This window comes from Bison bison, unplaced genomic scaffold (assembly GCF_000754665.1).
Source record: "Bison bison bison isolate TAMUID 2011002044 unplaced genomic scaffold, Bison_UMD1.0 scf7180017864518, whole genome shotgun sequence".
NCBI classification, from domain to species: Eukaryota; Metazoa; Chordata; class Mammalia; order Artiodactyla; family Bovidae; genus Bison; species Bison bison.
The window spans coordinates 14,931,225-14,941,224 of NW_011495071.1; the positions used below are offsets into that span (position 1 = coordinate 14,931,225).

The window sequence follows — 10,000 nt, forward strand, 5'->3', positions numbered from 1 at the left end:
TAGCTGGAATCAAGATTTCCAGGAGAAATATCAGTAACCTCAGATATGCAGATGACATCACCCTTATGGCAGAAAGTGAAGAAAAACTAAAGAGCCTCTTGATGAAAGTGAAAGAGGAGAATGAAAAAGTTGGCTTAAAGCTTAACGTTCAAAAAACTAAGATCATGGCATCCGGTCCGATCAGTTGATGGCAAGTAGATGGGTAAACAGTGGAAACAGTGGCTGACTTTTTTTGGAAGGGGCCTCCAAAATCACTGCAGATGGTGACTGCAGCCATGAAATTAAAAGACACTTGTTCCTTGGAAGAAAACCTATGACCAACGTAGACAGCATATTAAAGAGCAGAGACATTACTTTGCCAACAAAGGTCCATCTAGTCAAAGCTATGGTTTTTCCAGTAGTCATGTATGGATGTGAGAGTTGGACCATAAAGAAAGCTGAGTGCCAAAGAATTGATGCTTTTGAACTGTGGTGTTGGAGAAGACTCTTGAGAGGCCCTTGGACTGCAAGGAGATCCAGCCAGTCCATCCTAAAGGAGATCAGTCCTGGATATTCATTGGAAGGACTGATGGTGAAGCTGAAACTCCAATACTTTGGCCACCTGATGCAAAGAGCTGACTCATTTGAAAAGACCCTGATGCTGGGAAAGAATGAGGGCAGGAGGAGAAGGGTATGACAGAGGAAGAAATGGTTGTATGGCATCACTGACTCAATGGACATGAGTTTGAGTAACCTCCAGGAGTTGGTGATGGACAGGGAGGCCTGGTGTGCTTCAGTCCACAGGGTTGCAAATAGTCGGACACGACTGAGTGACTGAACTGAACTTACTGAATGACGGATGATGTTGAACATCTTTGCTATATTTATTGTCCATTTGTAGATCTTTGGAGAAATGCCTGTTTGAATCCTTTGCTCATTTTTGAATTGTGCTTGAAATCGTTGTTATTGAATTGTAACAGTTCTCTATGTGTTCTGGATATTAAGAACTTATCAGATATATGATTTGAAAACTTTTCTTTTTCTGTGTGTTGTTGTTTCACTATCCTGGTAGTGTCCTTTGATGCACACAAGTCATTTAAATTGATGAAGTCCAGTTTATCTATTTTTCTTTTGTTGCCTGTGCTTTTGTGTCATATCCAAGAAACGATTGCAGTGCAATGTCATGAAGACTTCTCCTAAGTCGTCTAAGGGTTTTGATGTTTTAGCTTTTAAGTTCAGGTCTTTGATCCATTTTGAGTTAATTTTTGTATATAGTGTAAGTTAAGGGTTTAACTTTATTGTTTTGTGTAGGTATTCCGTTTTCTTAGCACCATTTGTTGAAAAGATCCTATTTGCTTTTTATCTGAACTTTTTATAAATTTTGATATTGGGTAAAAGAGATTAGAAATTTTTTTTTTACTTGTCTAGTGTTTTTTACATTCTTTTTTCTCTGTCTCTATTGCCTGCTATCATTTGCAAAACATAATACAAATCCTAGTTCACTGAATAATTATTTCATAATGAATATACAGTTAAAAGAATACTATATTAGGTGTAGTGTTTTCTAGGAAAGTTACTTTTGAAACATACTTTTATAATATTTCCTACTCCCCAGGAAATTTCATAGGCTTTATGTTTGTGTATATATGTTATCTTGAAGTGCTAGACAACAATTTTTCTGTACACTATTATCAGTGTTTAGTCCATTGGAAATATGGGCATTATAACTTTTCCATCCATACTTTTTTGCCTATTAGCTCCCAGGAATTTTAATCATCCATTTTCATTTTGTGAAGTGTCTAAGCTGAGGGTAGGATCGAAAGTTGTATTTCATGGTGATTTGTAATTGCTTGGGATAATTATCTGAGATTAACCTCATACTTCACTGGGATGTGTTCTTTCTTTTTATCTTGCCTTGCACTGTGGTTACACATTATTGACTGTGATGAGAGCTAGTTCTTTTCTTTAAGCCCCAAGGAAGAAAATGTGGTTGCTTTCTATGTCATAACTGTGTGAATGGCTTGGACTCTCGTGGCATCATTAGAGCTCTCAGTGGAGAGCATGCTCTCTCTCTTAGCCTATCATGAATCTGGCATGCTATGAGAGAAGGTACCTTTGGAACACTGTTCTTTGCACTGCTCTTGTTTCCTGAATATAGTTCTTATGTTGGGCTCTATGGAAAATGTGAGGTATATTTATCCTGACAGTAACAATTCCAAAAAAAGACAATACAATGTACCTCAAATAAGGAAATTTACTACTGTTTCAGACGCAAACCTAAAATCAAATTACAGTCCAGGTTTGATGCACGATACTGGATGCTTGGGGCTAGTGCACTGGGACGACCCAGAGGGATGGTATGGGGAGGGAGGAGGGAGGAGGGTTCAGGATGGGGAACACATGTATACCTGTGGCAGATTCATTTTGATATTTGGCAAAACTAATACAATTATGTAAAGTTTAAAAATAAAAAAAAATAAAATTACACATAGATGCAAAAGTTGCTTCATCAAAATCCATCCTATACCTTCAATCTAGTCTGAGGAGTTAGATTGCAGACCCAGATCTACCTTCTCTACTTCTTACACTTGAATACATTTCACTTGGATGAGCTAGTTACTCTAACAAACTTCTAATTTCTGCACCATACTTTATAGGACTTGCTGATTATTTAATTTTTGCTGACCCAGTAGGGTCAACTCAATTTCATGAACGCTTGGTATGTATGTTGATGGTTTTACACTCTTACACCTGTCCTGTGATTTTTGTACTTGGGTTACCAGTTTGGGATTTGATGCTATCTGGTAGGCATGGTAAAGAAATGAAAGAACTAGAAAGAAATGTATAAATTGTGACACTGATATGTATAAGAAATCCTTCTGTGGTAAACAGTGATTCGTCTTGAGCACTCTAGTTGCCAGTACACTTGTGTACATCTCAGCGCAGAAAGGATTATGATATGCCAGGCTTATCAGTTAATTTACTCTCTGTGGCGGTCATTGACCAGTGAGAGCATGGGATTTGGACATGTATCTAAATCTTTGCTTTGTAATTTACCTGTAGTATCCTTAAGCCTTTCTCATCAGTTTTTCATCAATAAATCAGAGATAATATTACTAGAATTGTCGTACACTTTGGAAGGATTAATGAGGTGTTATTTGCATCTCTTTTTCTAGTTAAAATAGTTTTCTATAGTATGAAAAGTATTTCTTTATGTGATTTAATTGTTTGTAGATAATTTTATAATGCACTCCTTTTCAGGATGTTAGGATGCAAGAATAATCAGAGTCCTTTCTAACCAGTCCCTAGCAGCTGATTAAACACTGTATAGAGAACTGGGAAATATGAAAGATGGCAAATGAAATCCTGGCAGAAAGAATAGTCTAATCCCAAAGGACATTTTCAACAATAGTCTGGGCCCTATGCCTAGTACTTAGAGGGGCCTATGGTACGAAACTCCTGCCCCTCACTGTACCATTCCCAGAATCTTATTTGTTAATGCTTGGCTTTATTAATAAAGTCATGACCACTTGTTCAGCACTGCATATGGTTAGTTGTGATTTCCAGCTGCCCGTTGGGCTAAAGTGTAAACAGTGAGTAGATTGTTATGTTCTATTAAGCTTAAAGCTGTGATCTCATGTCTGTACCACATATGTCTGCAGCCAGAAATATATCCTTTTCCTGATCTTGTGGAAGAGAAGCGGCACTGTATCTGAAAAGAATCTGAATTCATTAGTTTAAGGGCTTTTAACTTTTCTTCTTACTGAAACCAAAGAACAAAATAAAAGCATAGAGTCGTGAACATCATCAGTAGGATGTCAACATGACACCAAACAGCATAATATATTGTCAAGATGAACGTTTAATCTGGTGACTGAAATTTCTATACATTTGGCATTTTCACAGAAGACAGAATGCAGGCAATAATCCAACAATCCAGTCAACAAAGAGAGCCTTAGTACAGTGGATTTGAAATAAGCACAACAGTTTGTCTGAATGACTGAGAAAATGCCCATTGATAGAACTGGCTCCTAAATTCTGGCCCAATTGCTAATATGCTAGGTTAATTAGCATCTAAAATTTTGCTTTAATATGTTGATCAGGGATACTGTTGTTATTGTTGTTGGTGATGATTTTTTCTTTTTCTTTTCTTTAGTTTTTCTTTTAAAATCAGCTTCAGCTACTTGACATTACAGATGTTTCAGCTGTTCCTGCTGTGTGAATGCTAGATAAAAACCTGAAGTTCTAAGCTCTCTGGAAAAGGAACTTTATAATGACACCATTTTATACCATACAAACAAGATGCTTTTAGGTGTACATTTGTAAATATTTGTCACTTATTCTTCAGAGTAGTAATAGCCCCCATTTTCAGATGAGGAAGCTGTTTATTTAAACAACTTTTCAAGGTCACAGAGTCTGGATTCATACATAGGGCCAACTCTGTCCTTGTGATCTTCCAGCTATGTCACATTGCTTTTGCCTCTTTATAAACTGATTTTATAAGATTGCTTCTGGCCTCTATATATGCAGTATTTCTGAGTAATAATACTAGTAATTAATTGTAGTTCCTTTTATTTGCATGGTGCTTAATTCTTTTCAAATTGAGTATGGCCATTTGCTCATATATTCTACCTGACTACCCTTTTGGGATAATCAGGGTAAGTATTATTATCCCTGTTTTACAGATGAATCAGATAACCTGAAAGAGGATAAAAATTTTGCCTAATCTTATTCTTTAAATTTATTTTTATTGGAGTATAGTTACATTACAATGTTGTATTAGTTCCTACGGTACCTACTGGAGTCTTTTAGCTCAGGGTATTGGTCCAGAAGCTGTTGAAAATTCTCTGACTTGACTGGAATAGAGAAATTTCAGGGAGGAGGAAAAGTTAGGTTTGAAAACAAAATTTTCTTAATAGTTAATTTGTTGGGTGATGTAGGATGCCAGTAGCACCATATGGTAGGTGTACTTTCTGAGTATTGGTAGAAATACAAAAACATTTAATAATTCTTCTTTCCTTCCAGGAACCTAGGACAGATAGTGTGTGATAGAAATGAACACTGGCCTTGATTATCAAGAGAGCTGGATTTTGTTGCTAGATCTCCCTTGACTGTCTGTGGTTTTGGGCAAATTTCTGCCCTTCCCTTTAAGTTCCCTCATCTGAGAAGTAAGGAGAAACAACTGGATAACTTTTAAAGGTACTTTCATCCCTAAACTCTTTCAAATCTTATCTCTTGACCCCATTACAGAAAAATTGTGTTGAATTGTCTGGTACTAGTAAATTCAGAGGTAAGCAAAGACACAGAGACTCTCACTTCTGGGGAGCTGACTTTAATAACTGAATTGTCCTTAAAAATAAAGCCCTAATCAGTTACATCAAAATTATGAGGCACATCTAGAATAGTTCTAGGTCAGGATAGAATTCTTAGCTCTACCACTCACCATTTGTGTAACAGTAGGTAATTTATTTTACCATCCTGAATTTTAGTTTCCATATCTTAATTATAGCAATTACCTCCTTTCTGTTAAAAAACTTTTACTGACCATTAAGTGTTATGCTAGATGCTGAGGCTATAAGGTGAACTTTTTTCTTTAGGTGTTCAAGATGTCTGTCTGCTAGGGGGTTTGCAATTGAAGCCTTTTCTCTAGTAATGGAACCATAGAGTCTTAGAGGTGGAAGAAATCTTGAGGTAGTTCAATTTGGATTTAGAGCGTGAGTTTATGAGGGCAGAAACTTTATTTTGTTCACTAACTTTATCCCAAGAATCTACAACTATGTCAAGCATATGCATATGCATACTGAATGAATTAATAATAGTGAGAAAAATAATACTTGGCTTACGTAGAGCCTTCTTACCTGGAACCATGGTGTTTACATGTTAGACTGGCAACGTGCCAAGGCTCATGGGCATCTCTGTGACAGAAAGGGTAAACTGGGATATCCTCTGTGGGCATACTCACACTGACTGCTTCTTCAGTGAAATGTCTGACTTGTCATCCCTTGCATAGGAGTGTTGAAAGAGTTTCACATGTTAGTTCTGAGAAAGGGTGGATTTGTTTGTTGATCTCTGTTCCTCAGGAAGTTGTAGAGCTCTGAAGAAGCAGTTTCCTTTACTTTGTGGCATAGAGTCCTTCAGCCATAACAAACTCTAGATAGAATTTATAAATTTTTCTTCCATCTTCAGACCCTAGTTCCCTGTACCCCCACGTCCTCCCCACAATACATATGGCATACCACACGGTGCTTCTACATAATCACCCTTTATTTAACTTTCTTTGGGGGAATTATGCTGTGCTGTATGGAGAAATTGCTTTATTTTCAGGGTTCTAGATTTTCTCTGGGTTTCCTTTGGCATTTCCCTGAATGGAGTCATGAGGCTTATTTTTAGTGGGTGGAGCGGAGTATGTGTTACAGAGATTGTTACACTGTGCAGACCCAGGAAGGGAGAAGTGGAGTTAGGGGAACACTGATATGGAAAGCGACCAAGAGGGCTTTTTTTCATTACTTACTATTTCACATTTTTTTTTTTTTTAAGAATCCATTTATTACCCTAAGAAATAATAGTACAGTTACATTGTTTCCTTTTATGATTTCTATAAAGAAGGTGTGGTTTCCTCAAAAGAGCAGAGAAATGAGGCTTGTAATTATCATGCTTCAATCATTATCTGTTTAGCAATCACTGTTACTTTTTCCCCCCTCTGTGACACAAGAGGCTCTTTTTGTTTGTTTGTTTGTTTAAGAGAAAACCACATGATATATGGAAAGGACCTTTGTTTTAGAGAACCTGGTCTTTAGTCCTGGCTTCTTCACTTCCTAGCCAAAAAACTCTAAAAAGTTATCATCTCTGAGCACTATTTGCAGAGGTTAATTTTGTAGAGATGATAACATGATAACACTACTGACTGCACCAGGTTATTGTATGACTTAAAATAAATAATGTATAGGAAAAGGCTTCATAAAACATATATTATGAATTATATACAAACCTACATCACTTGCCTCCACTTTCCATCATCTCTCAATTATCAAGAATCTCTTGTTGCCTTTTAAAGTAGAAATATATCTTGTATTTTTCTCCCTGACTTTCAACGGCCTCATCAAATTTGAAAGATTTGTAAATAAACATTCTCTTTTCCAGTTTTTCCTAGGGATCAGGCCATTTCTCTGGCACCCTAAACAGCTGCTGTGTGTGTCAGTCCAAAGGTGGTTGCATTCCACTGGTTCAAGATCACACGATTCTGGTGTAGAGTTGTGGAATTTTTGCTAGTAATGGTTGCTTGCTCTGAGATATGCTGCATAATTTGGTATATTAATGAGAGGAAGTCAGGATGATGCTTTATAAGTGACAGAGACTTTGAGAAAATGGCACAACTCTATTTTTTTTTTTTTCTAAAGAGAAATGCTTCTCAAATTTTTTTTTCCTTCTCATTTTTTCCTGGCAGCTTTGTCTCTTCTGCTCAGGTTTTTTTTTTTTTTTCCGTCCCCTACTTTATGAAAGCTCTTCTTTCCATATTTCCTCTAGTCAGTGTTTACAGCAGAAGTAATATGTGTTTTATAATTTTTTTTAAGTGTTAGAGTTGTTTAATCTTAGAACAACATCTATTGAGTGAAGGAGGAGGGCATGGCAACTTACTCCAGTATTCTTGCCCAGAAAATCCCATGGACAGAGGGTCATGGTGAGCCCCATGTCTATGGGGTCTCAGAGAGTCGGACACAACTGAAGCATACAGTATTTTTAAAGTAGTCAAGGGAATGCTGACTCTGGATTGACACTGCATGTATTTGGATACTGACTCAGCTACTACTTATTAGCTGTGTGACCTTTTGACAAGTCACTTAAATTTTTTGTTCCTTATTTTCTTCTGTAAAATGGGTGTAACAGTAGTACCTACATCATTGGCAGTTATGAGGACTGAATTTATATATATGTTTTTATATATAGTGGTGGTTTAGTTGCTAGGTCATGTCTGACTCTTTGCAACTCCAGAGACTGTAACCACCAGGTTCCTCTGTCCATGGGATTCTCCAGACAAGAATACTGGAGTGGGCAGCCATTCCCTTCTCCAGGGCATCTTTCCAACACAGGGATTGAAACTGCATCTCCTGCATTGCTCCTTACCATCTGGCCTTACCTGGCGGCTCAGTGGTAAAGAATCTATCTATCTATTTTTATATATTTGTTGTTTCTGTTCAGTCTCAGTTGTGTCCAACTCCTTGCGACCTCATGGATCAGAGCATGCCCTGCTTCCATGTCCTTCACTAACTCCTGGAGTTTGCTCAAACTCGTGTCCAATGAGTTGGTGATGCCATCCAACCATCTCATCCTCTGCTGCCCTCTTCTTCTGCCCTCAATCTTTCCCAGCCTCCAAGTCTTTTCCAGTGAGTCAGCTCTTTGCATCAGGTGGCCAAATTATTGGAGCTTCAGCACCAGCCCTTCCAATGAATATTCAGGGTTGGTTTTCTTTAGGAATGACTGGTTTGATCTCCTTGCTGTCCAAGGGACTGTCAGGAGTCTTTTCCAGCAGCACATATATGTTTATATAAAATATATATTATTTATATATAAATATGTAGTCAAGTAGACACAGGTTCAGTCCCTGCATTGGGAAGATCCCCTGGAGAAAGGAAAGGCTACCCACTCCAGTATTCTTGCCCGGAGAATCCCATGGACAGAGTAGCCTGGCGGGCAGCAGGTCCATGGGGTCTCAAAGAGTCAGACATGACTGAAGCCATGTAGCACATAAGCACACACATACACACACGCACATATATTTACTGTTATAATTACCAAAAACTTACTGCTATTAATGTATATTTGAGACAATCAATACATTATGAAGCCCTAATATGTGCTTAGGATTCTGCTAGTTATCTTGGGAATTCAAATTGTATGTCACGATTCTTGTCTCCCTCTAGTGACTTGGTTGAGGGTAATGTAAGGCATATTTGGATAGTATAAGTTGCCTGAAGATTTGCTGCAGGGCTCTTGTATGGCTTGACTGGGGACACAGAACATAAACAGAACAGGGAGCTGACAAATACAAATGTATTGATCAAGGTAAATGAATGTTACAGAAATAATTATAGTGGGAATGCAATAGTGGGCTGATATGCTCTTGAAAGGCTTTTGGAGGAGGTAAGATATTAGCTGAGCCTAGAGTGTAGAATATGGAAATGTGGAGATGAGGAAGGGTCTCATTTTTGGGAGAAGGAGTAGGGAATGGGAATAGGAACATTATAATGCACTAGATTAAAAAGCAGAGACATTACTTTTCCAGCAAAGATCCATCTAGTCAAAGCTACGGTTTTTCCAGTAGTCATGTACGGATGTGAGAGTTGGACTATAAAGAAAGCTGAGCGCCAAAGAATTGATGCTTTTGAAGTGTGTTGTTGGAGAAGACTCTTGAGAGTCCCTTGGACTGCAAGGAGATCCAACCAGTCCATCCTAAAGGAAATCAGTCCTGAATATTCATTGGAAGGACTGATGTTGAAGCTGAAAATCCAATCCTTTGGCCACGTGATGTGAAGAACTGACTAATTTGAAAAGACCCTGATGCTGGGTAAGATTGAAGGCAGGAGGAGAAGGGGAAGACAGAGGATGAGATGATTGATGGCATCACCGACTGGATGGACATGAGTTTGAGTAAACTCTGGGAGTTGGTGATGGACAGGGAAGCCTGGCATGCTGCAGTCCATGGGGTTGCAGAGTCGGACACAACTGAGCAACAGAACTGAAGACAGACCAGGGTTAAAGCTCTGGTGCTGCCTCTTACTGTCTTTGTGACCTTAGTTAAGTAATTTAACCTTCCAGAGTCTCAGTTTTCTATACTGTAAAATGGGGGTAATGTTAGTTTTTAAGTTTTGTTGTTGTTCAGTTGCTAAGTCATGTTCGACTCTTTGTTAATGTGAGTCTTAGAGCTAACTCATGTAAAGCAGCTAACATAGTTCTTGGCTCATAGTATTCAGTAAATGATATGACTGGGAATAGAGTATAAACATTAAAAGCATGGGTTTTAAAG

The 10,000-nt window shown here is 38.0% G+C and overlaps 1 protein-coding gene across 26 annotated transcripts in view; it reads left to right on the forward strand.

Moving 5' to 3' along the window:
• The window catches only part of SOX6 (SRY (sex determining region Y)-box 6), a 722,502-nt gene that overhangs the window by 275,910 nt on the left and 436,592 nt on the right, over positions 1–10,000 (forward strand). For 2 of the 26 annotated variants that reach the window (XM_010830544.1, XM_010830553.1), the window contains one exon: positions 5,005–5,178. The exons of the other annotated variants lie outside the window; for them this stretch is intronic. The gene's annotated coding sequence lies outside the window, so the exon portion shown is untranslated. The remainder of the gene's footprint in view (positions 1–5,004; positions 5,179–10,000) is intronic. 26 annotated transcript variants of the gene reach the window in all.